The sequence below is a fragment of the Macaca thibetana genome, chromosome 1, assembly GCF_024542745.1.
Source record: "Macaca thibetana thibetana isolate TM-01 chromosome 1, ASM2454274v1, whole genome shotgun sequence".
Lineage (NCBI taxonomy): Eukaryota > Metazoa > Chordata > Mammalia > Primates > Cercopithecidae > Macaca > Macaca thibetana.
In genome coordinates this window covers 187,984,745-188,011,990 of record NC_065578.1, presented here as the reverse complement: position 1 = coordinate 188,011,990, position 27,246 = coordinate 187,984,745, and the positions used below count along the sequence as shown (strand labels likewise).

Here is a 27,246-nt window from a genome sequence, read left to right as displayed (position 1 = left end):
GAACTTGTATAATGGCCTGCCTTGCTAGTTTGGGGAAGTTCTCCTGGATAATATCCTGAAGAGTGTTTTCTAATTTGGTTCCATTCTCTCTGTCACTTTTAGGTACACCAATCAAATGTAGATTTGGTCTTTTCACACAGTCCCATATTTCTTGGAGGTTTTGTTCATTTATTTTCACTCTTTTTTCTCTAATCTTGTCTTCTTGCTTTATTTCATTAATTTGATCTTCAATCACTGATATCCTTTCTTCTGCTTGATCGAATCGGCTACTGAAGCTTGTATTTGCTTCAATAAAGTTCTTGTACTGTGGTTTTCAGCCCCATCATGTCATTTAAGCTCTTCTTTACACTGGTTATTCTAGTTAGCCATTTGTCTAACCTTTTTACAAGGTTTTTAGCTTCCTTATGGTGTGTTAGAACATGCTCCTTTAGCTTGGAGAAGTTTGTTATTACCAACCTTTTGAAGCCTATTTCTGTCAACTCATCAAACTCATTCTCCATCCAGTTTTGTTCCCTTGCTGGCGAGGAGTTATATTTCTTTGGAGGAGAGGAGGTGTTCTGGTTTTTGGAATTTTCAGCCTTTCTTCTCTGGTTTCTCCCCATCTTTGTGGTTTTATCTAGCTTTGGTCTTTGATGTTGGTGATGTACGGATGGGGTTTTGGTGGGGATGTCCTTGTTGTTGATGCTGATGCTATTCCTTTCTGTTTGCTAGTTTTCCTTCTAACAGACAGGCCCCACAGCTGCAGGTCTGTTGAGGTTTGCTAGAGGTCCACTCCAGACCCTGTTTGCCTGGGTATCACCAGTGGAGGCTGCAGAATAGCAAATATTGCTGCCTGATCCTTCCTCTGGAAGCTTTGTCCCAGAGGGGTACCTGCCTGTATGAGGTGTCTGTTGGCCCTTACTGCGAGGTGCCTCCCAGTCAGGCTACATGAGGGTCAGGGACCCACTTGAGGAGGCAGTCTGTCTGTTATCGGAGTTTGAACACCATGCATGCTGGGAGAACCACTGCTCTCTTCAGAGCTGTCAGGCGGGGAAGTTTAATTCTGCAGAAGTTGTCTGCTGCCTTTTGCTCAGATACACCCTGCCCCCAGAGGTGGAATCTAGGAAGGCAATAGACCTTGCTGAGCTGCAGTAGGCTCCGCCCAGTTCAAGCTTCCCTGCCGCTTTGTTTACACTGTGAGCATAGAACCGCCTACTCAAGCCTCAGCAATGGCAGATGCCCCTCCCACTCTCCCACTGCCAAGCTCCAGCATCCCAGGTCGATCTCAGACTGCTGCGTTAGCAGTGAGCAAGGCTCTGTGGGCATGGTACCCACCAAGCCAGGCACAGAAGCGAATCTCCTTTCTACCAGTTGTGATAACCATGAGAAAAATGCAGTATTTGGGTAGAAGTGTACTGTTCCTCCAAGTACAGTCACTCATGGCTTCCCTTGGCTAGGAAAGGGAAATCCCCCAACCCATTGTGCTTCTCAGGTGAGGCGATGCCCCACCCTGCTTCAGCTCACCCTGTGTGGGCTGCACCCACTGTCCAACCAGTCCCAGTGAGATGAACCAGGTACCTCAGTTGGAAATGGAGAAATCACCCATCTTCTCTGTTGATCTTACTGGGAGCTGTAGACTGGAGCTGTTCCTATATGGCCATCTTGAAAGTGACCCTGTAATTTTTAATTTTTTTGTACAGGTGGGGTTTCACTGTTTCCAAGGTTGGTCTTGCACTCCTGGGCTCAAGGGATTCTCTTGCCTCATCCTATCAAAGGGAGGGAATAGAGGCATGAGCCACCACACCTGTCCTCAAGTTCTTATAAAGAAAGATTTGGACTCCCAAATCATTTCTCCTTTGTATAATAAGATGACTTCCCACTTCCACTTGGACAGAAGACTGGAGGATTATTTTCTCAAGGGAATAAATTAGATGTCATGTAGAGTTGGGTATGGGAATATCATATGGAAAATGTGGTGAGTTAGTAAAGTTTACATATTGAAATTGAGACACCCTAAGTCTGCGTCTCCTAACAGGCTCTTAGAATTTTAATAGTGATATCTTTATACTTGGGAGGGAGATTAAAAGAGCCTTCTCTGGAAATATGACTAACCCAAGAAAAATGATCTAAAGTTATTAACATCAGGGCTTCCCCAGGGAGCCCAGTGAGATATCAAAAATGAAGATTACAAGTTCATCCATAGACTGAGAGCTCCCAATCAACTTCTTCGAACACCAAAGATCGGCTGAGAAAAGTTACAAATATAAAAGATAGAGATAAAAACAAACAGAAATAAGCAGCTTAGACAGGGTAGAGAACAAAGGAAGAAAAACTTAAATAATATATTACTATTAATATCCAGGGAGAGGCAAAAGAAGGTACTGCTTCAAAGAAACAGGAATATGATGCTATAAAAATAACACCCAGAGAACAAAAAGAGAGCTCTTGTAAATTAAAGGAGTAAAAGTAGAAATAAAAATTTCAATAGAAGCTTTGGAACATAAGATTAATGAACTCTCCCAGAAAGAAGAACATAAAAGCAAAAGGAAATAGGAGAGAAAAGATTTTAAAAACTATCCATCATCCAAATAAAAATTTCCAGACAGAGAGAAAAGATAAATTGAAGAGAAGGAAAGTATCAATAATTAAATCAGAAAATTTCTTAGAACCAAAAGACATGAGTACCAGAGTTCTGTACAATGAATGAAAATAAAACCACATAGAGGGTCATCACTGTGCAATTTCAGAATAACACAAATAAAAAATGGAAATCTACAATTTTTGAGATGGGGAAAAGATGTCATACAAAGGATCAAGATTCAGAATTACATCAGACTTCTCCTTATCAACACTGAAAATTGGAAGGCAATGGAATGATGCCTCCAAAATACAGAGGGACAGCAGTACAACTTAAAACTCTCTAACAGCCAAATTCCTACTTAGGGTAAAATAAAGACATTTTGAGATATGAAACATTTAAAAAACCTGGTAAAAAGGATCCAGCAACAGAGAGAGATGAGTGGCATCCCCATGATGATGGCGAGCAGAGTTAACAAGATGAACAGTCTTGTAATATAGTTGGAGAGCTGGAAGCTCAGGATGGAGCTGGTTAGAAGGCTTCAGGATGGTTTCTTCAAGAAAGAGAAATTGATAGAAAATTGATAGGATACCTAATATACCAAGAGGGGTTGTACAATTGGTGGAAATATGAATGAAGACCATGAGTCTACTCCTAGACACAGAGATTCCAATCAGCTGAATTACTGGTAAGTATACAGAAAAAACTAAAGATGCACTCATAAAAATCTAAGCAAATAAACAAAAGACAACTAACTCCAAGGAAACCAGAAAGTTGTGCAAGAAATGAAAAGTCATTATAGTACATTACATGGCTCAGTTACAAAACATGTTTACATAGTCATCGTAATATAAGCAAGTAATATTTATGCTACCAAAATTCTAAATTACAAGTAGGATGGAGAGATGGAAAGTGTATGCTGGGAACAGGGATATATGTGAAAGAGAACATCCCATCCTCATCTCCTACAGTAGAAAATCAATAGGTTACATCTAATAATGGAAAAATCAGGAAGTAGTAATATAGTGATGGTCTTTATCAAGATAGGAAACACAGGGGAGAGGAATTATGAGGGCTGTAATAAGATGTATTGTTGAATTGTGGGTTTTGAGATATCTGTGAAACAACCAAGTGGAGATGTCTACTAGGCAGTTGGCCTTATGGGTCCAGTGCCAACTAGCCTGAAGAAAGGTTCTTGGAAAGAATTAAGTCCTACATAAAATTATTTGCATGACGATTTTTCTCAATTATTTCCCAGAATGATTGATAACTACTCACATTCTAGATACATAGGAGAGAAGTCCATTGATGATATACAGGTCATACCTAAGGGCACTAGAGCTTAATGTCCTTGCAGAAGCAACTGAGAAGGGCTGATCAATACAGTGGGAAATAGAGTTTGAAGTCATTGTCTGTATTGTCTGGGGAGTAGATGAAACTGGAAGAGGGCCAAGGATAGCTGCTAGGGGACACTAACAGTTTAGAGATGGGCAGGGCAAGAGGAAACTACAAAGAGATGAAGGAGTAATAAGAAATACAAGAGAACATGGCAACTAGAAGATACAGAAGGGATTTTGAAAGAGAAGGTACATGGGAGGTGCCAACAGCTGCAGAGAAGTTACATGAAGTAAGGACTATAAGGGGGCCATTGATTTTTACCTGTAAGGAAGTTGTGAGTGACCTTAGTTGAAGCAGTTTGTTGGAGTAGCTGGTATTCAGAAGCCAGATTTCAGTGTACTTGGAACCCAGTAATTAGTCAGCTGAAACTAGCTGTTTCTTAATGCCCATCTCTGAACCGAAGCTAACACTTCATTCATGCTCTAAGTCACACATAGGAGAGAACTGTGTTTTCACCCAGGAGACCACTGAGACACAAAATATTGGGTTTCCACAACAAATTCATGAGAACATTTCTAGGAATTCGTGAACCCTGGCCAATCTTATTATTGCATTCTTTAGATTAGTTATTTTTATGTGTGTGTGTGTGTGTGTGTTTTTTTTTTAATGTGAAAGCTGACATGGGATGAGTCCTAAACTGACCAGGGGAAGAGTGTGTTGCATTACCTTGTCATTTAAGTAATCTCTCAGCATGGGTAAAGAACTTCAGCTATAAAAGTAAGAGCTTCCCTGTAATAGACTAGGTGCTATTCATCTGTCACTGAAACTTTGGGTGGTATGACATTACTGCTCCAAATATCTGTCATTATTTATTGTTCATTCATTTATTCAAAGTCTCCCCTTTGTTCACCAGGGATAAGTCCCAAAGCTCCCAATGGATGCCTAAAACTGTGGATAGAAGAGACTTTCATATATACAATGTTTATTTTACTGTACATGCATGCCTATGATAAAGTTAAATTTATAAATTAGTCACAGTAAGAGATTAACAACAACAATAATAAAATAGGACAATTATAACAATATGACAGCATCACTACTCTTGCACTTTGGGGCCATTATAAGTAAAATAAGAATGACCTAAACACAAGCACTGTGATACTGAGACAGTTAATCTTATCACTGAGACAGCTACTAAGTGGACAAATGGTCAGGTAGTATGTACAGTGTAGATACACTGGACAAAGGGAGGACTCATGTCCTGGGTGGGATGGAGGGAGACAGGGCTAGATTCCATCCCTCTACTCAGAATGGTAAGTGATTTAAAACTTATGAATTGTCTATTTTTGGGATTTTCCATTTAATATTTTCAGATCATAGGTAATACTAAAGCCATGGAAACAAAACTACAGAGAAGGGAAAACTGTATCCTAGGAGTTACAGAGATAAAACATGGAGCAAATATGAATCATGCTCTCAAGAAGTTTATAGCAAAGGGATGGTTCATGAGCCCAAGTAGCACTGGTACAAGGTAAAAAGGGCTAGAGAACCTTCTTCTTCTGGAGGGTCTTCTATCCAAATCAGCCATACATGGGAGGACTAAAGTGGGGTGGGGTCTCCTAGGAAGTATATTGTTTTGCCTTGACATTGTCCCTCATTTAACCTAAGTGTTACCTCAGTTTTTCCAGAGTGGTATGGGTTGTGAACTCTCAACCTACAGGATTGCTTTCAAATAGTGTAGCTGTGCCTCATATGTAAAGAGAGGGTGAATTGGAGGCTCCATCTGAAGCTTGTTTTTGGAGTTTGTTATAACGCTCCCTCCCCAAAGGATAGCAAACAAACAAACAAACAAACAAACAGTTTTTCCTACTCTCCACTTTCACATTCAATACAACACAGTACCTCTGTTTACCAAAATGTGTGGGGATTTCTTTGCACATACAACCAAGCAATTCTGTAGTAGATTCTCCAGTAGACACCAGGTGGGTGTCCTACAGTTTAACTAAATTCTGATTATCTACCTGGAGATAGCGTCAGATCTCACAGGTTGAGGGCTCAGTCCCACAAGACTGCCACCACCCTTGAGATACTAGCATGGCCTGTTGCTTCTAATCATCTGGCTTTCAATAGGGATTCCCATAATCCCCTCTTTGAGTGCTAGAGTGGCTCACATAACTCAGGGAAACACTTTACTCATGTTACCCATTTATTATAAAGAGTATTACAAGGAATACAGACAAACAGCTAGTAGAGAGATGCACGGGCAAAGTTTAGAAGAAGGGGCACTGACCATTGCTCCCAGGCCCTCTCTGGGTGTGCCACCCTCCAAGAAGCTTCATGTGTTCAGCTATCCTGAAGATCTCTGAAACCAGTCCTTTTGGGTTTTTAATGTAGGCTTCATTAAGTAGGCATGATTGATTAGATTATTGGCCACTGGTCACCAATTCAACCTTCAGTGCTTCCTCCTCTTCCCAGAGATTAAGGGGACTGATTTTCTAATTAGGCCATGGTCTTTCAGGTGACTAGCCCCCATCCTGAAGCTCTCTAGGTGCCCCCAGCTACCAGGCATCTCAGCATACAAAAGACACCACACCAGAGATTTCCAAGGGTTTTAGGAGATGAATGTCAGGAAATAGGATGAAGACCAAATATGTATTTCACAATGGCATACTTCCTACAAAGGAATTATAAACTGGGGTGCATGAGTTTGGTGATACTCCTGATCTGCTGGGTGCTCAAAGAGTGTATCAAAATTTAAACAAGGAACCTCAACACTTGTAACTAAAAGACCCAGATCTTACTCATCTTTGGCTATGAAGTCAAATCAGATTTATGGTAATACCCCAAATATCAATGCTCAGAGCCCAGCTATCCTTGACAGGCAGAGATCCCTTAGTTTCCAGGAGTTTCTCTTCCTAAATATTTCTGGGGCGGCTCTCACAGATGTTTGTGCGTCTCAATTGTTCCCTTGGTTTCCTGGGGTTATGCTAGGTTGGGATTTGTGGGGGGCCAGCAGTTTCTCACAGTTGTCAGCAGAGCCTCTGCCAGCAGCTCTGACTTCCACAGCTACTGGTCAGCCAGGGAAGCTGTGTATTCTTCCAGCTGGCTTGATGACTTCAGGATGCATCTCCCTCTGGGTCCATGGGGAATGCGTTTCTCTTCTAATAAGCTCTTTCTGGAGTGTTTTGCAGAGCACAGCTGTTGAACTTCAGTAACAGAGTCTCTCCTTTGCCTTACAGCCCAAGCCTTCCCAGAGTGGACAGCTCAGCTAAGAGGAGTTTGGTTGGGTGATGTCAGACTCCACATCACACTCCCGTGGAACCTTTGCTCCTCTAAATCCCAGGCCTGTTCTACCACTAAGCTCACTTATATGTTTGTTTTGTTTTTGGCCATTAGGCATAGCAGGGCTGCTATTGGGCAGCTACTTTAGAGTCCTTTAGTATTTCTGGGCAGTTAAGAAGCTCCCTAAACATGCTCAAGGAATTCCAAGAATTTCTTGAAGAAAGTGTTGCCTCATTTCACAACACTGACCTAGCCAGCTGTGTGTGGGAGTTGGTGGGAGGTTAGGATAGGAGGCACATTTTTTATTCAAGTGTGAGAAAACTAATAAAATTCTCTTTAAAAATGTAAACATATATATTAATGCCTAGAATGGCTACTTGGGGTGGGGGTGCTGAAGTGGGCATTCAAACCCCCGCCCCCCTCAAAAAAAACCATGAAGTTTTGATTGTAACTTTCAAACCTGAGCCATTGCCAGCAGTGGCAGCTCCACAGGTTTGAGTGAGTTTAGCTCATTAAATAACATGCTATTATAATGTTTGCTGAAGAGTCTCAGCTATTTGTAGATTAGTTTCTGAAACTTTTCATTTTGCCTTAACATTTGTACTAGACAGAGGAGGTGGAATGTATGTGTTGTAGGAGGATGAGAGAGCAAAGTCTAACTGAATATGAAGTAAGGAAGTTGGAGAGGATAAAAAATATTTTGGGAAAGTGGACATTTGTCATTATTTTTGGCTGACTACTCACCTCTTCACCTTTTGTCTTTGAGACATTCTCCTTTTTGGCAGATAGCAGAATCCTTTTCACTCAGTAGAAGTCACATGCCATTCTAACCTTCCTTATAGCTAGATTATAGGCATATGACTCAAGATACATGATGATTCATCAGTTCCATCCAAGGTAGATTGTAACTTAGAAGGTAGGAGTCCAAAGAGCCAGGGCCACCAGGAAGCTATCATGATGAGGTTAATGGTGTCTGTGGTGGCTAGATCCAGTTTCCAGGGTTCATGGTAATGGTTCCAGCAGCTAGCAGGGGCCAGTGTCTAGCATCAGTGTTGTCAGTGGGACAAGCAGTTGAGTCTGTGCCTGGTAAAAGCAACAGTTGTGCCTTCATAGAATCAGTTATATGAGGGAATTTTGTTAATTTTGAATGTTTTTCTTGGATGGGCGGCATTTAAGTTGATTCTGACACTCCTGGAACTTCCATGAGTAACACAATATCTTTCAATAATTCCCTTTTTGCCTTAATCACTCAGCTTGTCAGAGGTGTTTGAACTAGAGCAACTCCATTTTGAATGGGAGTGGGAAAAATGATTTTGAGACTTGCTGGGCCACATTCCCAGGAGGCTAAGTATCTTAGTCACAAGGTATTTACAGTTAAGGGAACAGAAACAGACCCGGACAATATCCTGATGTCCTGATATCTTGAGAACAAAAGCATTCCTAGTTTAAAAACAAGTTTTGCTTTAAAGATAATAATATAGACTCTTGTGAAAGATAGTAGTTACACAAAGATTAGCAATCCTTTATCCCAAATCCTTGTGGCAGAGCACATCTCTCCCATGATTTTTGTTATATACAAACAAGCATTGTACCTAAGGTGGGTGCATTCCTGTGCTTACTTTCAGGAACACCCTGCTCTGTCTATGGAGTAGCTATTCTTACATTCTTTTACTTTTCAAAATAGACTTGTATTCACTTTCCTCTGCGGACTTGGTCTGAATTCTTTCCTGCACGAGATCCAAGAACCCTCTCTTGGGGTCTCAATGGGACCACTTTCTGGTAACATCCTCCTGGTGAACCACAAAGGGACTACTGAAGAGACCCCTGACCCAAAGGAAATAAACTGCAGCACCAATTGGCCAATTCTGGGTAAGTGGTGGGGGTATATTCTATCCCAGGTGAGGAATGAAATTGGGTTAGAGACCCAACCTGGAAGGGTTGGAGCTCCTCCTAAAACATAGGGGCTTAAAGACTCCTCTTGGTAAAGAGCAATGATGGTTGTCCAAACTTGGGTTAAAGGCCCAACTAAGGGGGGTTAGAGTCCCTCCTAAGACATAGGGCATTAGAGATCCACCTTGGCAAGCCACCTCTTGGTTAAAAATAGATCTGACTCTACAGGATGTTTATCACTATTAACTTTGGATTAATTCACCTTGTCCTCTTCGCTTCCTGAATCAATTTCCTGGTTGCTGTCTTTGTTTCACTGCCACTTTCAGGAGACCTCATTTAACTGGTCTTGGGATTTTAAGTACCAGGATGGAAATCAGGGAATTTTCCTTGCTGTTTTGTTTCATTTGTACACTAATAAAACTTCTTTCCTTTCTTGGATTCAGGCAAATCGGCTTTGTCCAACCCATGCTGCCACTATTGCCTGGAACCTGCTCTCTCTGGTCATCTCCACCTAAATCCTTCTCATTTCCTTTGCCTTATTTGACATTTCTTTTGTCAGTTTCCATGTCATGGTTTATCTAGGGCCCATGGCTCAGCCTGTTTATATTATCTGGCCAATATAAATAAAGGAATTCAATTTTCAGCAGGTTTTCCATCATAATGCAGCGTGCCTTAAAAACTCTCTTGTCCTTTTTAATGGAACTTGGCCAATGGCAATACAGTCTTGCAGATTTGGAACTTTTCTTTCAATGTCATCTGCCTCCTTTTTGGGGAATACAGCATTGATCCCAGAGGACTCACCACTAGGATGTATTCTTGAACATTGGGACAAGTTTAAACCAAATGGGCTTAAGAAAAGAAAATTGGTAGTTTCATATAATACTGTCTAGCCTCAAATTACTATACTTGGAAAAATAAGAAAAATCATCACCTACCAGAACTATGGCCTTTAATACTATACTTCAACTTGATTTGTTTTGTAAGTGTGAGGGGAAATGGGATGAAACCAATATGTTCAAGCATTTTTATTGCCCAGTCAGAATAAAACTCTGCAATAGGTATGTGCATGTTTAATGAAAGGAAAGGAAGAAAAATATTTAGACATACTAGATGATCACTTGATGCAAGACCCCTCCCTGCCAACCAGTTCAACAGGTACTTTTGAGTGAAACATGTCAGGTCTGATGCTTCAGGTCTATTGGCCTCTTCTAGCCTATCTGGAAGTCCTATTGAGATTCCTTTGTCCCCTCCTCACTACCTGTCTAATCCCACTGTATACCTGCCACTCCCTGAGAAACCTAGCCCTGCTAGTACTACTTGTAGTGGAGCCTCTTATCAACTCCCAAAGGGAAATTTTTGTCTGCTTAGAGCAGTAGCAAATGGTGAAGAGGGCACTGTAAGAGTACATGTCCCCTTTTCTATGTCTGATTTGGCTTTGTGTAGAGAAAGTTGGTCATTTCTCTGAAGATCCAGGGAAATTCATAGATGAGTTTGAGAAATTAACTCTGACCTATAACTTGACTTGGCAGGATCTGTATGTTTTGTTGTCTGTTTTTTGTACAGTGGAAGGGAAGCAATGCATTCTGGGAATGGCTCAGACCCATGCAAATGAGATATTGGCCCATAACCCTAATCATAATATCTACCAGGCAGTAGGTAGAGCAGTCCCTGATCAAGATCCAGGATGGAACTATTAAAGCGGCAGTGAGGACTTGGGGAAGAGAGATCACATGGTAATTTGTTTGTTGGAAGGACTGAAGTATATGAAAAAGCCTGTTAATTATGAAAAGGTTAAGAAAAGTATTCAGGGTGAAGATGAGAATCCAGCGTTGTGTCAAGTTAAGACAATCAGGAAGTATGTAACACTGATCCTGACTCAAAGAAATAACAGACTTTATTGGGAGTATATTTTATAACCCTATCTGCCCCTGATATTAATAGGAAATTACAAAAAGCAGCCTTGGGTCCCTGGACTCCTATGAATCAGCTTTTGGATATGGCATTGATAATTTTTAATAACAAGGACAAAACAAAGGAAGCCGAAAGAGCTAAAAGAAACTTCCACATAGTGCAGCTTTTGGTTGCACCTCCTGCATGGGTTGCCCTTATGGCTATTGGCCTGGACAAGGGAAGCTAGAAGGTGAAAAGCCCTGAGTTGGGCTTCCAAGTCACTGTGCCTTGGGCACAAATCAGTGTGCACACTGTCAGAAAACTGGTCATTGGAAGAGGGAATTCCCAGTGTTCTGAAGGGAGCCATTGGCACCTGAACAAATGATGGCCAAAATAGCCAAGCAAGTCCATGAGTGATGGGGCCTCAGACCTTCAGGCACCAGTCCCATTGGACAACTAACCATTCTTTTGGAGGAACCTCAGGTAACCCTTGAAGTGGCAGATAAGAATATTAACTTTCTTCTGGATACAGGGGCTGCTTACTCTGTTTTGAACCATTATAATGGGCCACTGTCACCTTAAAACTGCGTGGTCATGGGGATAGATGGACAAACTCACAGATACCATTTTACCTATCTGTTAAACTGCTCTTTAGGGGCTTCAGCTTTCTCATATGCCTTTTCTTATCATGCCTGAATGTCCCACTGCTTTGTTAGGAAGGAATTTGTTGACTCAGCTGCAAACAGTGGCATCTTTTGGAGATAACAAGGCAGATAAGGGATTGCTTCTTCTCCTTTTCCGTGATAAGAGAGGAAAGTAAATAGGGACTTATCTAGCTTGCCTATTGAAGTAACCTCTCAAATAAATCCTATGGCATTTGACATTGAGGTTCCAGGCAAAGCACTAAATGTTCCTCTGGTTTGCATTTAGCTTAAGCCTGATGCCCTGTACTCCTGAAAGAGACAAGATCCCCTAAAGCCAGAGGCATAAAGAGGGATTCATCCATTAAGAACTAAGTTTCTACAATTTGGTTTGTTAAAACCCTTTGAGTTTTCTTGCAATACTCTAATATTGCCAATTAAAAGGCAAACGGAGACTATAGATTTGTTCAAGATCTTCAAGCGGTCAACAATGCTGTCATTCCCAAACATCCTGTAGTACCCAATCCCTACATGCTGCTAGCCCAGGTCCTTGGGGATGCCAGTTGGTTTACAGTCTTAGATCTCAGGGATTTATTTTTTTCTGCATTTGAGTATACCCTGATTCAAAATTTATCTTTGCTTTTGGATGGACTGACCCTTGATAGTCATTTGGTTTCTCAATTAACTTGGACAGTTTTTCCCCAGGAGTTTAGGGACAGCCCGCATTTATTTAGATATGCATTGGCTAGAGAATTAAAGATGTTAAAATTGAATAGGGCCACGATTATTTGGTATGTGAATGATTTGTTGGTAACTAGCCCAACCCAAAGAGGCTCAAATAAAAATGCCATTAAGTTGCTAAATTTTCTGGGCACTAATAGGTATAGGGTGTCACTGCATAAGGCCCATGTTTAAGCTCAAGAAGTTAAATATTTAAGATATGTTTTAACCCCTGGCACCTGGGCAATAGCCCCCAGAAAAAAAGGAAGTGATCTTGGGAATCCTGGAACCCCAAACTAGAAAGCAGCTGTGAGCTTTCCTAAGGATGTGAAGATTCTGCTCTTAATGAGTGCCTGGATTTGGGCATATGGCCAAGTCTTTATGTAAGGCTCTAAAAGGAGCACACTTAGATCCTTTTGAATGCAGTAGCAATTGTAAAACATGCTTTTAATAACCTCAAGGAGAAATTGGGAATAGCTCCAGCCCTAGGGATCCCCAATCTTGATAAATCATTTTCCTTTACGTGGCTGAAAAACAAGGAATGCTCTGGAAGTACTTGTCTAGAAACTGGGAGGCATCCCTGACCAGTAGCATATTTTTCTAAGTAATTAGACCATGTAGCTTTGGGATGTCCCAGATGTCTCAAGGCAGTTGCAGCAATGGCTCTTTTGGTAAATGAAGCCAATAAACTGGCTTTGGGACAACATCTGGAGGTTTTGACTCCACACCAAGTACAAGGAGTATTAGAAGCTAAAGAACACCAGACGATGACTGGAGGACATGTATTAAAGTATCAGGTTTTGTTGCTAGACATTCCTGATGTAACTCTTAAAGTCTGCCAGACTTTAAACCCCACTACTTATCTGCTTGAATTCACAGGCACCCTAGATCATTCCTGCATATAAGTTATGGAGCAAGTTTATTCCAACTGGTTGTACTTAAATGATGAGCCTATAGATAATCCTGAGCTAGAGTGATTTACACGTGGAAGTAGCTTTGTGCACCAGGGAAACAGAAAAGCTGGGTATGCTATCATCAGTCAACATGAGATAATTGAAGCTCAGCTCTTACTGGCTTCTACCTCAGCTCAAGAGGCTGAATTAGTGGCCCTTATTAGAGCCCTACAGTTGGGAAGAGTTAGCATTTCCACTGATTCTAAGAAGTATGCCTTTCTGGTGCTTCATGCTTATGCTGCTATCTGGAAGGAATGAGAACTCCTAACTGCTAAGGTTTTTGTTATAAAACATCACTTGGAAATTCCGAATCTATTAGACGCCATTTTGCGGCCCAAGGGAGTAGCTGTAATCCATTGCAGAGGGCATCTGAAAGGGAACTCCAGTGTGACAAAGGGAAACTCCTTTGCGGATGCTGCAGCTAAAGTCACTGCATAAAAGGAGCCAGTTAAACTTGTAGGTATGTTAGTGTCCACTTCCCCAGTAGTAACAGAACCGAAATATACTAAAGAGGAACAAGAATAGGCTGACTGTCATGGCTTAATTTAAGATCCTTCTGGCTGGCTGATTAGTGACAGCAGACTATTGATACCAGATGCTAATTAAAGGAAAATAAATATTTGCATGATTCTACTCACTTGGGAAGAGATTCCTTGTTTCAATAAATGTCTCATCTTTTTATAGTAAATGGCTTATGTAAAACTGTAAAGCAGGTAACTTGAGCTTATGAACTTGGTGCCTGAAATAATCCAAATAACCCAGCTTTACCTTCTCCTTCAATAAGGCCTGTTCAGCGTAGGGGAACATATCCCAGTGAAGACTGGCAAATAGATTATACTCAGATGCTCCCGTGAAATGGGTTTAAACATCTATTAATATTGTTGACACCTTTTCTAGTTGGATTGAGGCTTTTCCTACCTGGTCTGAAAAGGCAATCAAGGTTTCTAAACTCTTATTAAATATAATAATTCCTAGGTTTGGGCTGCCTAAAAGCTTGCAGAGTGATAATGGCCCACCTTTAACTGCAACAATAACCCAAAACATATCTTTAGCCCTAGGAATTCAGTACTGCCTTCATTCAGCATGGAGGCCACGTCTTCAGAGAAAGTAGAAAGAGCCAATCGAACTCTGAAAAGGATGGTTGCTTAACTCTGCCAGGAAACATCAGAAGCCTGGCTGACTCTATTGCCTATGGCCTTGTTGCAGGTTTGAGCTGCCCTTAAAGGAAACCTACACTTCAGCCCTTTTAAAATAATGTTTGGAAGCCTTTTCTTAACTACAGATTTCCTAATGGACATAGATACTTTCAAGCTCCAAAATTATATAATCAACTTAGGACAAATGCAAAAAGCACTCCTTGAATATGGAAATCAAAGACTTCTTTTCCCTGCTTAGGAAGAGAATCTTATTATAACCTAGTGGGGAGATTGGGTCCTATTAAAAACTTGGAAAAAAGTATTCACAGCAGATCAACTTTCCCTAAAATGGAAGGGATCCTATGGAGTCCTCCTTAGTACCCCAATTGCAGTTAAACTTCTAGGAATAAATAGCTGGGTCCAGTTATCTTGAACTAAACCTGTCCCTTATGAAGCCCCACAGGCCATTGGAGACTGAGACTGATCCTACTTATTCCTGTGAGCCAACCAGTGACCTCTGGCTCCTATTCAGAAGGAATGAAAGGGATGGTTAACATAAAAATATGGATTGGCATTCTACTTTTGGGTATAAGTTAGAATCACACAGAGAATAACTTATTTGTTGAGTGAGCACAGACCTTAGCCTCACTGCATAATCAGACCAAATGTTGGGGATGTGGAAAATTACCACTTTCCTCCACTTCCAGATTGCCCTGGCATATTCAACCAGCCAACCTAAGTTTATGGGGACTGTATTACGATTGGGAAATGGAAAATAATAAACATACACCCTCTTTCCTCATGCACTATAGCCACACAGGCCTAAGCCCCTTTCCTCTCATACAGAGAGACAAAAAGGTACTTTATTTTTTTTAGTCTAACTAGGAAACAGCTAAATTCCATCCCAACTTAGGTTATACTGTACAGGATGGACTTGGGTGGATGACAGTTATCAAGCAAAGTGTCTCTATGTCTTGAAAGGCACAATAACAGTCACCACCAGACAGGGACCCATGACATGGGATGGTTGCCACCTCAACAATGTAATCAGACCCTTCTTTAACAGACCAAATGTGGATGGGATGGCAACGTAATTCACCAAAAATAGGTGTCTACCCTTCTCCTTGGGGATGGTTATGGGCTTGTGGAACTCATGGCTAGCCATACTTACCTTAAAATTGGATTGGAAGGTGTACGTGGGGTTGTCCTTATCTCCCAGGACATATGCTCACTAAATTGGACTCTCTGCCATCTAACTGGGAAATTGGAAAGGCTTGCCATAGGTGACAAAAGAAAGCATCTTTGTGGTTTTACCTGATGGCTATAGTTTCCCCACAGGCAGCCACGATTGATATTGAACTCACCAAACTCACACTTGCAGCTTTCAATAATACACATCATGCCTTTACCCTCCTAACTGAGGAAACTTCTCAAATTAGCCTTACAAAACTGCATGGGTTTGGACATTTTAATAGCAGCTCAAGGGAGAACTTGTGCTTTGGTCAAAACTGAATGTTGTGTATATGTTACAAACTACTCACATACTATCAGCCAAGCTATAAAGGCTTTAGACATTCACATCTCTGCTACTGATGTGCTGCTGGTTGACCCCATATTGGCTTGATTCCAGCAATTGTCTAGTTCTTGGACAGCCTTCTTGCTTAGTTTACTTGGAATACTTTTACTTATATTGCCTTGCTGTTGTGGAATATCGTGCAGTGGTACTCTTTGTGTAGGAATTCAAGATAAGCTTACTCAATGCTTTCATAAATTGGATACTTATTAATCTTCCAGATTTCACCTGTTATCAGGACTCGGAGTTGTGAAAGACCCTCACCATACCAACACTTTCTGACTGAACTCCTCCACACCCTCAAGACAAGAGACCCTAATGATTAGATGAGAACATCACTGCCTCTGTTCAGCATGAAGAAGCTACAGAAGATGGATATTCATCCCTCTGCCACTTTTAGGATTAAGGCTTTCCTTGTAAAAGGAAGTGGGGAAATGTCAGAGGCATTCGAACTAGAGCAACTATTCAGTCCATCTTGAATAGGGACTGAGTAAAATGAGGCCAAGGCCTGCCAGGTGGCACTTCTGGAAGGTTAGGCATTCTTAGCCACAAGATATTTTTGCATAAGGAAACAGAAACATACCCAAGACCTAACAGACCCAGGAAATGTCCTGATGTCCCGATATATTAAGAAGAAACCATTCCTAGTTTAAGAATAAGTTTTGCTTTAAAGATAATAATATAGACTCTTGCGAATGGTGGTAGTTACACAAAGATCAGCAATCCTTTATCCCAAATCCTTGTAATAGAGTACATCTCCCTCATGATTTTGGTTATCTGATAAATAAACAAGCATTGTACCTAAGGTGGGTGCATTCCTCCTTTTATTTTTGGGAATACTCTGTCTATTCTTTTATTCATTTACTTCCTTAATAAACTTGCTTTCACTGTAATCTGTGGACTCAAGTTCTTTCTTGCACAAGATCCAAGAACTCTCTCTTGGGGTCTGGATTGGAACCCCTTTCCAGTAACAAGTTTGCAACTAAGAACCCTGACACCAAAATAAATAAACCAACAAAATCATCAAAACAATTTGGATTACAACATGCTTGGAAAGGAGGAAAAAGGTCCCATAACCTTATTGCTTGAACACAAAAGTACTGACCATTATGTTTCCCTCAGGGCACCCTCCCAAAAGGATTTCATAAAACACTGGATGTCATGTGGACAAAAAAAGGCTCCATCATAAAATGATTTCAGAAATTTGAGAAATGTTCTGATAATATTACACAGCTTTCTTTACTTTGTTGCATAACTTCTCAAAATCTTTAGTATGGTAATGCACTTTAAGAAGATTCAAGAAAAGGATAAACAACTACATTTTTCCCCCTGGGAACATTTCAAGGGATATTGAGGAACACATGCTGCAAAATGCTGCCTTCTGCTCTATTTGCACATCCAAGTGATTTACATCATGATAAGTATAAGGCATGTGCAATTTTCTTCCCTGCTTTCTTCTATGCTATCCTGGGACTTTGAAGACAAGGCTTTGCGTAGAAACAGATTCTCTCCATTAGTCTCTGGGGTCTGTAAGTGTGAACCTGAGATGATCCAGCAGCAAGCGAGAAGGTAGGAACCCCTGCCCTGAGCTAGCAGATGGCGTCTTGGTACATAGTCTCTGCTCATGTGTACTCTTGTAGAAGCAGATTGTCAGGCCTTGAAATTAGGGCCAAGACCTCCTAATCCTGAAATAAATTTAATTTACTTGGGTATTTCCCAAGTAATGCTTTGAGATATACTTTTCCACTAAAAAGGCATATCCAACGTCCCATTCACTTCCCAAGCTTAAGAGTGAGACCTCTACAGTGATTTTACACAGACTATAAAGGAGGAAAAGAAACCTGATTTTCCAGACCTAAGCACGACTAACTACAGCAGGGTTTGCCATGTAAATGGACAAAGAATATCCTCCTTGCTCTCAATTATGCCCAGGGTGGAAGGGGCAGAGATTTAAGAAGACTTAACTTAGAGGAATGAAAAATAATGGATCATTTGTTGAGCATTGGCTGTTAAAGTGGAAAAACAAAAAAAAAACAAAAAAAAACAAACAACTCCTTTTCACTGTAGTGGTTTTTTTTCACTTGCTAAGTTGGCCTCAGGAAACATGACACTGATAGTTCTATCCCAACTGTGCTGCATAACTCTGCTGGTTAGAACATAGTACTGAAAAAGTCACAGACATGAATCTCCATTGGAATTTATATTCAATGAGGATGGGGACTTGGTTTTCTTTCACTGCTATATCCCCAGTATGTAGAATAGTTGCACTATAAATATTTGTTGAATTAATGAAATCTGTCTAGTTTGGCTGGGCCTCACAGACAGAGATTGAACCTAGAATCCCCACCAGCCTGAAACTTCTAGTTTAGTATATATGTGTGTGTGTAAAGGTAATACTATCATATTTCTCTAAGTTTCCTTTGAAAAACTGTCAAGCCACAGATCTCTGTTTTGTCCTGTTTAGTTGGAATTCACAGTGAATAATCTTGCTGTAAACATGCTTGTTCAGAAATGCATTGCTTTGTTTCTGGTAATATAATGGCTAGGTACCTGCAACAATCTTCTTGCTAATATTAAAAAAGTGAGTTAATGCATATATTAAAAACTCTTCCTAAAGACATCCAAGAACTAGTAAAACATAGCAGCAAGGATTTATCAGTCCAACATCTAAGGCAAGACAGGAACAAAGAGAAGTAAGCAAAACTCTGAAACGGGTTTTACCCTGAGGGCTATTGCTGAATTTATGATGAACCTGAGCTTCAATTTTCATATTGTTTTAGGACAAGTGCCTCTGTGTGTATGGTGCGTGTGTGTGCATGTGTGTATGTGTAAAAGAGAGAAAGAGACAGAGACAGAAAACAAAGTTCAGAGCCTATTCCCAAATTCTGTAAACCCAATGTGTCACAAGCTAAGTGTAAACGTGAGTGAGATCTAAACCCGACTTCAACCTTTCCACACACAGGAAATTTCAAGGCAAGTAGCTTAAGCACCAAACAAAACAGGGGGAAAAAAACTCCCAAAAACTCTCCCCGATAGTTAAAATCTTAAGCTGATCTTCATCTGAACATGTTAATAAAATACATGTGACCTGGGTAGTCCAAAAATCTTCAAGTCAAATTTTAAAATATTCCCAGAATGGCAATGCCCAAGCATCTGGTAAAAGTAAGCACAAATCCTCTCTGAAGAAATTCACTTTCATCCAAGGCCTCAAAGAATTCTCATGAGGAAAAGGAAAAAATGAAGCTAACAATGAAAATTTATTAAGTATATACATAGAAGAAACAGATCTTCATAAACTTTAGATATTAGTTTATTTGTTATAGATATACTCTAGATATTAGATATTTAGACTTTAGATTTAGACTTTATTTGTTTATTTATTTATTTATTTGAGAAAGAGTCTTGCTCTGTCACCCAGGCTGGAGTGCAGTGGCATGATCTCGGCTCCCTGCAACCTCCACCTCCCGGTTCAAGCGATTCCTGTGCATCAGCCTCCTGAGTAGCTGGGACTACAGGCTTGTGCCACCACATCTGACTAATTTTTGTACTTTTTGGTAGAGACAGGGTTTTACCACATTGGCCAGGCTAATCTCAAACTAGATTTGTGCTTTAGAAGTAGATATTGTAATAATCAGGTTCATCATCCAAAATGAACATGATTACTATGTTTAAAGAAACAAAAGACAACCTTAAAATATCTATAGGAAACACAAAATTATAATGAAGGCCTAGGCAGATTTGAAGAATCAAATATAATTTCTAGGAATAAAAATTATAATAATAAAATTTAAAAACCTAACGGATGGACTTAACATCAGATTAAATTATCCAGAATATAGCACAGAAACACAAAATATTAAAAATAAGAAAGAGATATCCAGAGACAAGGAGAACAGATTGTGAAGATCTAACAAGCATCTCATTGGAATTCAGAAGGAATGATGAGAATAAGATGTGAAAAATATTTGAAGAGATAATAGACGATAATTTCTGATAACTGCTAAAGAGTAAAAACTACAGATTCAAAACTCCACAAATTCCAAGATAAAATTTAAAATGAATGTACATCTAAGCATTGTAAACATTTAGCAAAGTGAAAATAGAAAAGAATTATTTAATTTAATGGAAGGTATCTATAAAAATAAAAGGGGAGAGAAGAAGAGAAAACATCATTTATAATGATACAATTTTGAAAACTTTCTCTTTGAGATTAAAAGAAAATGAGACGAGAGTGCTATCTCTCACCACTTACATTGCTGTGGAGATTTTAACCAATGAAATAAAGCAGGAAAAAAGAATAAAAGATGTAATGTTTAGGACCAAAGAAAAAACACTTGATTATTTAAAATATGATTTACATACTATTTTCACTGATGCAATTTACTTTTTTTTTTTTTTAAAAAGAAAACATACAAGATATTATTTTATAGAATGGAAGGATAGGCCAGGCACAGTGGCTTGCACCTGTAATCCCAGCACTTTAGGAGGCCGAGGCAGGCGGATCACTTGAGGTCAGGAGTTTGAGACCAGCCTGGCCAACATGGTAAAACCCCATCTTTACTAAAAATACAAAAATTAGCTGGGTCTGATAGCACATGCTTGTAATCCCAGCTACTCAAAAGGCTAAGACAGGAGAATTGCTTGAACCCAGGATGTGAAGGTTGCAGTGAGCCAAGATGGCGCCACTGCACTCTAGCTTGGGCGATAGAATGAGTGAGATTCTGTCTCAAGAAAAAAAAAAAAAAGAATGGAAGAATAAATGATTAAAATTAATGAGTTTGGTATGCATGTTAAAAGATTAGTATACAAAATTAAATTATATTTCTGTGTATCAGCAGCAGAGAGTTAGAAAATGAAATTTTTACAAAGGTAATCATTTATAAGATTATCCGACTGTGAAATTTGGGGATACTTTCCCATGAGTCTTTTATACTCTTACATTTCTTGCTGTGTATGCCAAGAATGCAAGGTCCCAACAATTCTTCATGCAGGCCATAAGGGGTTGCTTTTGCAGTGAAAAATCTTGCAGGACAAGATAATGTCTTCCTCTGGAGAAGAGAGCAAGCCTGCTTCTTGCTTGCAATGGAATAATGGCTTTCCCAAGGTCAGTGCTCCTCAGCTGTCAGGCAAACCCCCTCTGTGCATAGCATCCACCTGTGCTTCTTCACGGGACTTGGGCTGAGGAAAACCAACGCACATGCTGCTTGTTATGCCGTAAGTAATAGAGTTTTCATCTCTTCAGGAGGCTTGTGTCTTCTGCCAGCATTCGTGAAACAATAATAGGTCAACTTACTAGCTTGTAAGTAGTATAAAATCAAATCTCAGACCCAAAATAGTACCTGGCAGGGAATCTAATAAGAGACATGTAAAACCTCTCAGATGAAAATTGTAACTTTTTATTGAAAGATATTAAATAAGACATAAATTGAGAGGTATTCAGTGTTCATTGACAGGCCTCTTCACAACATTGTGTTGTATGTATAAAGTTGATGTATAAAGTTAGTGCAATTCCAATTAAAATTCTCGCTGTTTGTTTGTTTGTTGTTGTTGTTGAAAACTTACAAGCTGATTAAAGAACTTATTTGGAAAGGCAGAATCAAGAATAGCCAAATTCACTGACAAGAAAGAACAAGGTGGGAGGTCTTGCCCTAAAGATATTAATAATTATTTTAAAACCATAATAATTGAGATGGTGTAGTATTAGAACAGAGATCAACAAAAAGAACTACATTAGAACAATGGCACTGTGGATCAGTGGGCAAGACAGACCTGTAAACAAATAGTAATGGGGAAATTTGCTACTCATACGGGAAGAAAGAAAAATATATTCCAGCCTCACATCATATATTGTGTTGAATGATATAGAATTGCAATTTTGTAGGTCAAAAGCTGTCAAGTATAGGCAATTTTATTCAACCTAATGAAACCTAATAATAATTTAATTCAACCTAACAAAAAATTCTGGGTAGATTAAAAACCTAAATGTAAAGGGTAAAACTACAACGTTTCTGAAGATAACATGGGAGAATATATTCGCGTCTTAGGATCAGAAAACAAGGCCAACAAACACTAATCATTAAGGAAAAGATTGATAAATTTGACTACATAAAAACCAAAAAATTCTCTTTATTGAAGACATCATAAAGAGGGTGGAAAGACAAGCAAATAGTACAAGATAAGATATAAATGCACATGACTGAAAAATGCTTCCTATCTAGAATATATAAAAAAAATCCTAAAACCAATAAGAAAATGACAAACAGCCTAACAAAAAAATGGTTCAATGAGTTATGCAGATCTTTCAAATCTGACATATCTTATTATACAATATCAAAAAATTACATTTTTAACATCACTACTGATCTCATCAGAAAAGATCTTAAATGCTGGGAAGCTGTCAAGCTTACTGTAGTAGATACAAGTTTTTCAAAATTATAATTTTCTCTTGAGAGATCAAATTTTATCAAGATTGTTTTCCTTGAAGTGACAGGTTCACTTGCTCATTTTCGAGGAAATGTCTGCCAGATACCCAAGTCTGATAAAACTATAGTTTGTCAGTTGTTCTTTCAAGTAAAAATGGCATTTCATGAAAAAAGCAACTAGTTCAGCTGGTGATTCGAACAATCACACAAGGTCTTTTCCTCAAAACGATCATTGTACTTGGGTATGCCACAGAAGTGCTTTAAGCATTCTTTCCATTTAGTCACACAAAATTAAAAAGACATGCAATCACGGTCAAGATGTACTAAAGTTAATAATTTCTACTCTTTTGTCAAGGACATTCTTAAGTGATTTTTTTGTTTGTTTGTTTGTTTTACTGGGAGTAAAAAATATAATTACTGTGAGTACGGTTTGTTGCCACTGCCTTGATTTGTGCTAAGACCCCTGCAGTTTTGCTAACCATTGGTGCAACTGTTGATGTGATGAAATTTTTCCTTAATATTATTATAAAAATAGTGTAGATTTTGTGGGTCCCCTGAAAAGGCCTCAAGGACTCCTAAGGATTCATGGACTACAGTTTGACAAATGTTGACCCAGAGGGGTGATTTTGCTGATGTCAACAAGGCAATAATAGAAACACCTAAAATCCATGTGGTCATCATCTTTCTTTTCTGCCATAAGGTCTCTTGGGACCATTCTGCCTGAAATGGTAATCAGGGCATTTTGATGGGTTCTATATGATGGAGTTCTTTTGACATAACTCATTTGACTGCACAACTGACATGACTGGAATGGATGCAGTGAGTTCAAAGACAGACAGAAATTATCTTCAACTCTCCTTAACTTTTTTTTCAGAACTGGAAGTTAATAATAGAGTTTTTCTTTTTAGAACGGGTCAAAACTTTCCCGATGTCTAAGTGTCATAAATATACTTACCATATTTTACAAGGTAAGATGCCTTTAATAGTGTTCAATTAAACTAAATTTGGCCTGAGGATGCCTCCATACTTTGAATCCTTACATAATGAACTGCAACCTAACTTAGTACATAAACTAACTCAAAGCCTAATTTCTGTCACAAATGGCTGAGGCTCAGCCTATCACAACTGAGTGGAGCTTCCGTCAATTGCAGGCAGCCCACGGATCAGGTGATGTTAGAAAAAGGTAAATGCAGAGCTGTAACCAATAAGGCTTTTTCTGTACCTCACTTCTGTTTTCTCTGCATAAATGCTTCCTGCCCACGTTGTGGAGCAGAGCTCTCTGAACCTCTGCTGCTTCTAAGGGATTCACGAATATATTTTTTTGCTCAATTAAACTCCTAAATCTGATTTGCCTAAAGCTTTCCTTTTAACAGTACCAAATAACAGAAAACCCAACTGAAACTGTCTTAAACAAACAAACAAAAAAAGGAGATACATTCATGATTCCAGGTCAGAACTGACTTAGCAATTTGAAAATGTAACCAGGACTCAGTTTCTTTCAGTGTTTCTGTTTAGCCTCATGTGGTGTCAGCTTCATTCTAAGCCTGGCTTTTTTCATTCTAAGCCTGGCTTCTTTCCCTAGTGCAGGGCAAATGAAAGCACTGGTTCTTAGAGTTTCGTTCATACACTACAAAATTTAAAGAGAGTGAGAATTTCATTTCGTGAAACTAACAAAGAAACATTTGCTGTAATACTCTTGAACTGAATTGGGACGTGTGTTTTCCCTTGAAAAGATAACTGTGGGCCAGAATGGGATTGTAATAATTGACTTAGGCCTGAACAACTGTGTTCTACCCCTGCAGCGGTGGTTTTCAAGGGGAAATATTTTGCCTCCATGGAACAACTGAAGGGAGGGAGGTGTGCTACTGGTATCTAGTGGGTAGAGGCCAGGGAAGATGCTAAACATCTAGCAATGCTATGGTGCACAGGACGGTCCATCCCTCCACCCGTAAACAAAGAATTAACTGGCTCAGAATGTCAGTAGTGCCAAGATTGAGAAACTCTGCCCTAGGGGAAGGTGTGTATATCTGAATGAATTTGGGGGAATTTAGCAAGAATAAAGGGAATAGATGTTGGGGAGGCAGGCAAGTATTAAGTCTGTTACATATACTTTTCCCCACTTCTGGTCTATCGGAAGACCTTCCTTGTGGAAAACTGTTTTCTATTTGGCCTCAATTCCCACTCAGGAAATTGGGAAGACAGTTTTATTTTCATTAGGAATGGAAAAGGATTCAAATGTTGCTGATTGCCTTTGAATACTTTAAGGATTGAATAAGTATAATAGTATCCGAAGTGAAAGGAAAAGAAAATTCTCTCTTAGGTGGACACTGAAAGTTGTCAGAATCAAAATAGAGTCGTTTGTGTTAAAAAAAAATCTTGACAAATAAATCCAGGGAAGGCCATGAAGAGAAAGTTCTCGTGCATAAATGACTGATAACAAGAATATCACAAAATACTGAAAAAAAAAACCAACTTTGCACAAAGGCCATTATAATCTTATGAAAAAAATACTCCTATCAGGACAGCTGCCCCGCAACTGCCTGTCCAATCTTGAGCGAATGCTACGCTTGTTCTTGATCCTTGTAGTCAAGGATAGTTTACTACAGTGTGTGTGTTCCCATTGCAATGCTGTATCCCCAAATAAACATCATTTCTTCTATACAGCCTCTCTGATAGAAATGGTGTCCAGAAGTGGGATCTGACATAAGATCACTTTTAAAGGAATTGGTGATTCCTGGAACTGATATGCAGTACTCACCTGAGCCCTGTGGGCTCTCTCCTTCATGGCTCACCTTTTCTGCATTAGGAGTCTTCTCTCAAGTCAAACCCCCTTCTTTTTGGCACAGGCTTTTTGAATTTATTCGGGATTTGGTTTTGTTATAAGGCTGTCTTAAATAAAAAACCTTGCCTCTATCTCTCTTGGGACCATGAAAGTTTTTCTTTTTTGGTTTTTGTTTTGTTCTTTGGAAGTGCTTTCTTGTATAAAGACAAGTGTCCTGGTCTGAGTAGCTTGGTTTCTACAGGATTTACATTCTCTATGGGGCATATCTTTTCTGGTGAATTCATCTTGGTTCTGTGTGCCTAATTTAATATTGTGTTTGGTCTGTATGCCTGATTTAAAATATTTGTGAACACACTGATTTCGGTTTCATTTTGGCTTGGTTAGGTGTGTCTACAGATGATTTGACTCTTTTCCCTTGCTTATCTCTGAAAATTTTCTGAGAGCAAAAAAGAACATTCTAAATGGTGGATGCAAGATGGCCAGTTAAAAGCCACTAGGACAGTCACCACCATATAAACACCAGTCCAAACTCCTGATATTCCCCGATCAAAGTTATAGGATTTTCTTTACTCTGGAAAAACTGATAAGAAAGAGAAGGATTCTCAAAATTCTAAGGCATGCCAGTTTTTCTGTGGCCCCAACAGACTACATGGCTTTTCTCATACACATTTCTAAATTCATGGCCATCGTGGAGATCATTTGAACTCATCAAGTCTGTTTTTCTTGGAGCTGAATTAAAAACTGCAACTACAAAGTTAATATATACAGCCTTCTAAGTTCTCGCGTTATTTATTTATTTTTTCCAGCCTACTTCTGACTTTTCTGCTGATGTTGAGATGAACACCAAATAGTCACAGCCTATAAAAATGATTAACAGGGAAATAAATTGAAATGATGACTTGCTTTGTTCAATATCTCAGTTTTCATAAGTGGTCTAAGTAAATTTTTTAAAAATAAATAATTTAGGTAAAAAACTGAGTAAATAAGAGAATTAAGGCAGAAATAAATAAGTTATTTGAAACCAATGAGAACAAAGACACAACATACCAGAATCTCTGGGACATAGGTAAAGCAGTGTTTAGAGGGAAATTTATAGTATTAAATGCCTACAGGAGAAAGTGGGAAAGATCTAAAATCGACAACCTAACATCAGAATTAAAAGAACTAGAGAAGCAAGGGCAAACAAATTTGAAAGCTAGCAGAAGACAAGAAATAACTAAGATTAGAGCAGAACTGAAGGAGATAGAGACACAAAAAAACCTTCAAAAAATCAATGAATCAATGAATCCAGGAGCTGGTTTTTTGAAAAGATTAACAAAATAGATAGGCCACTAGCCAGACTAACAAAGAAGAAAAGAGAGAAGAATCAAGTAGACACAATAAAAAGTGGTGTTCAATAAAGGGGATATCACCACTGATCCCACAGAAATACAAACTAGCATCAGAGAATATACTATAAACACCTCTATGCAAATAAACTAGAAAATCTAGAAGAAATGGATAAATTTCTGGACTCATACGCCCTCCCAAGACCAAATCAAGAGGAAGTCAAATCCCTGAACAGGCAAATAACAAGTTCTGAAATTGAGGCAATAATTAATAGTCTATCAGAAAACCCCAGGACCGGACAGATTTGAAGCTGAATTCTACCAGAGGTACAAAGAGGAGCTGGTACCATTCCTTCTAAAACTATTCCAAACAATAGAAAAAGAGGGAATCCTTCCTAACTCATTTTATGAGTCCAGCATCACCCTGATACCAAAATCTGGCAGAGACACAACAACAACAAAAAATTTCAGGCCAATATCCCTGATGAACATCGAAGTGAAAATCCTCATTAAATACTGGCAAACCGAATCCGGTAGCACATCAGAAAGCTTATCTACCACAATCACGTCGGCTTCATTCCTGGGATGCAAGGCTAGTTCAACATATGCAAATCAATAAACGTAATCCATCACGTAAATAGAACCAATGGTGAAAACCACATGATTATCTCAATAGATGCAGAAAGGGCCTTTGATAAAATTCAACACCCCTTCATGCTAAAAACTCTCAATAA

General features: G+C 39.3%; 1 protein-coding gene and 1 long non-coding RNA gene across 22 annotated transcripts in view; one reads left to right on the top strand and one right to left on the bottom strand.

Annotated features, from left to right (window-relative positions):
* MRPS14 (mitochondrial ribosomal protein S14) overlaps nt 1-27,246 on the bottom strand; it is an 868,813-nt gene that overhangs the window by 244,209 nt on the left and 597,358 nt on the right. Inside the window, exon 1 of one of the 13 annotated variants that reach the window (XM_050767430.1) lies at nt 22,954-22,957. The exons of the other annotated variants lie outside the window; for them this stretch is intronic. The gene's annotated coding sequence lies outside the window, so the exon portion shown is untranslated. Of the gene's footprint in view, nt 1-22,953; nt 22,958-27,246 lie in introns of those variants that run through there. 13 annotated transcript variants of the gene reach the window in all.
* Nucleotides 17,444-27,246, top strand: part of LOC126941210 (uncharacterized) — a 105,506-nt gene continuing 95,703 nt past the window's right edge. For all 9 annotated transcript variants that reach the window (XR_007721145.1, XR_007721154.1, XR_007721152.1 and 6 more), the window contains exon 1: nt 17,444-17,549. This is a non-coding gene — a long non-coding RNA (uncharacterized LOC126941210). The remainder of the gene's footprint in view (nt 17,550-27,246) is intronic.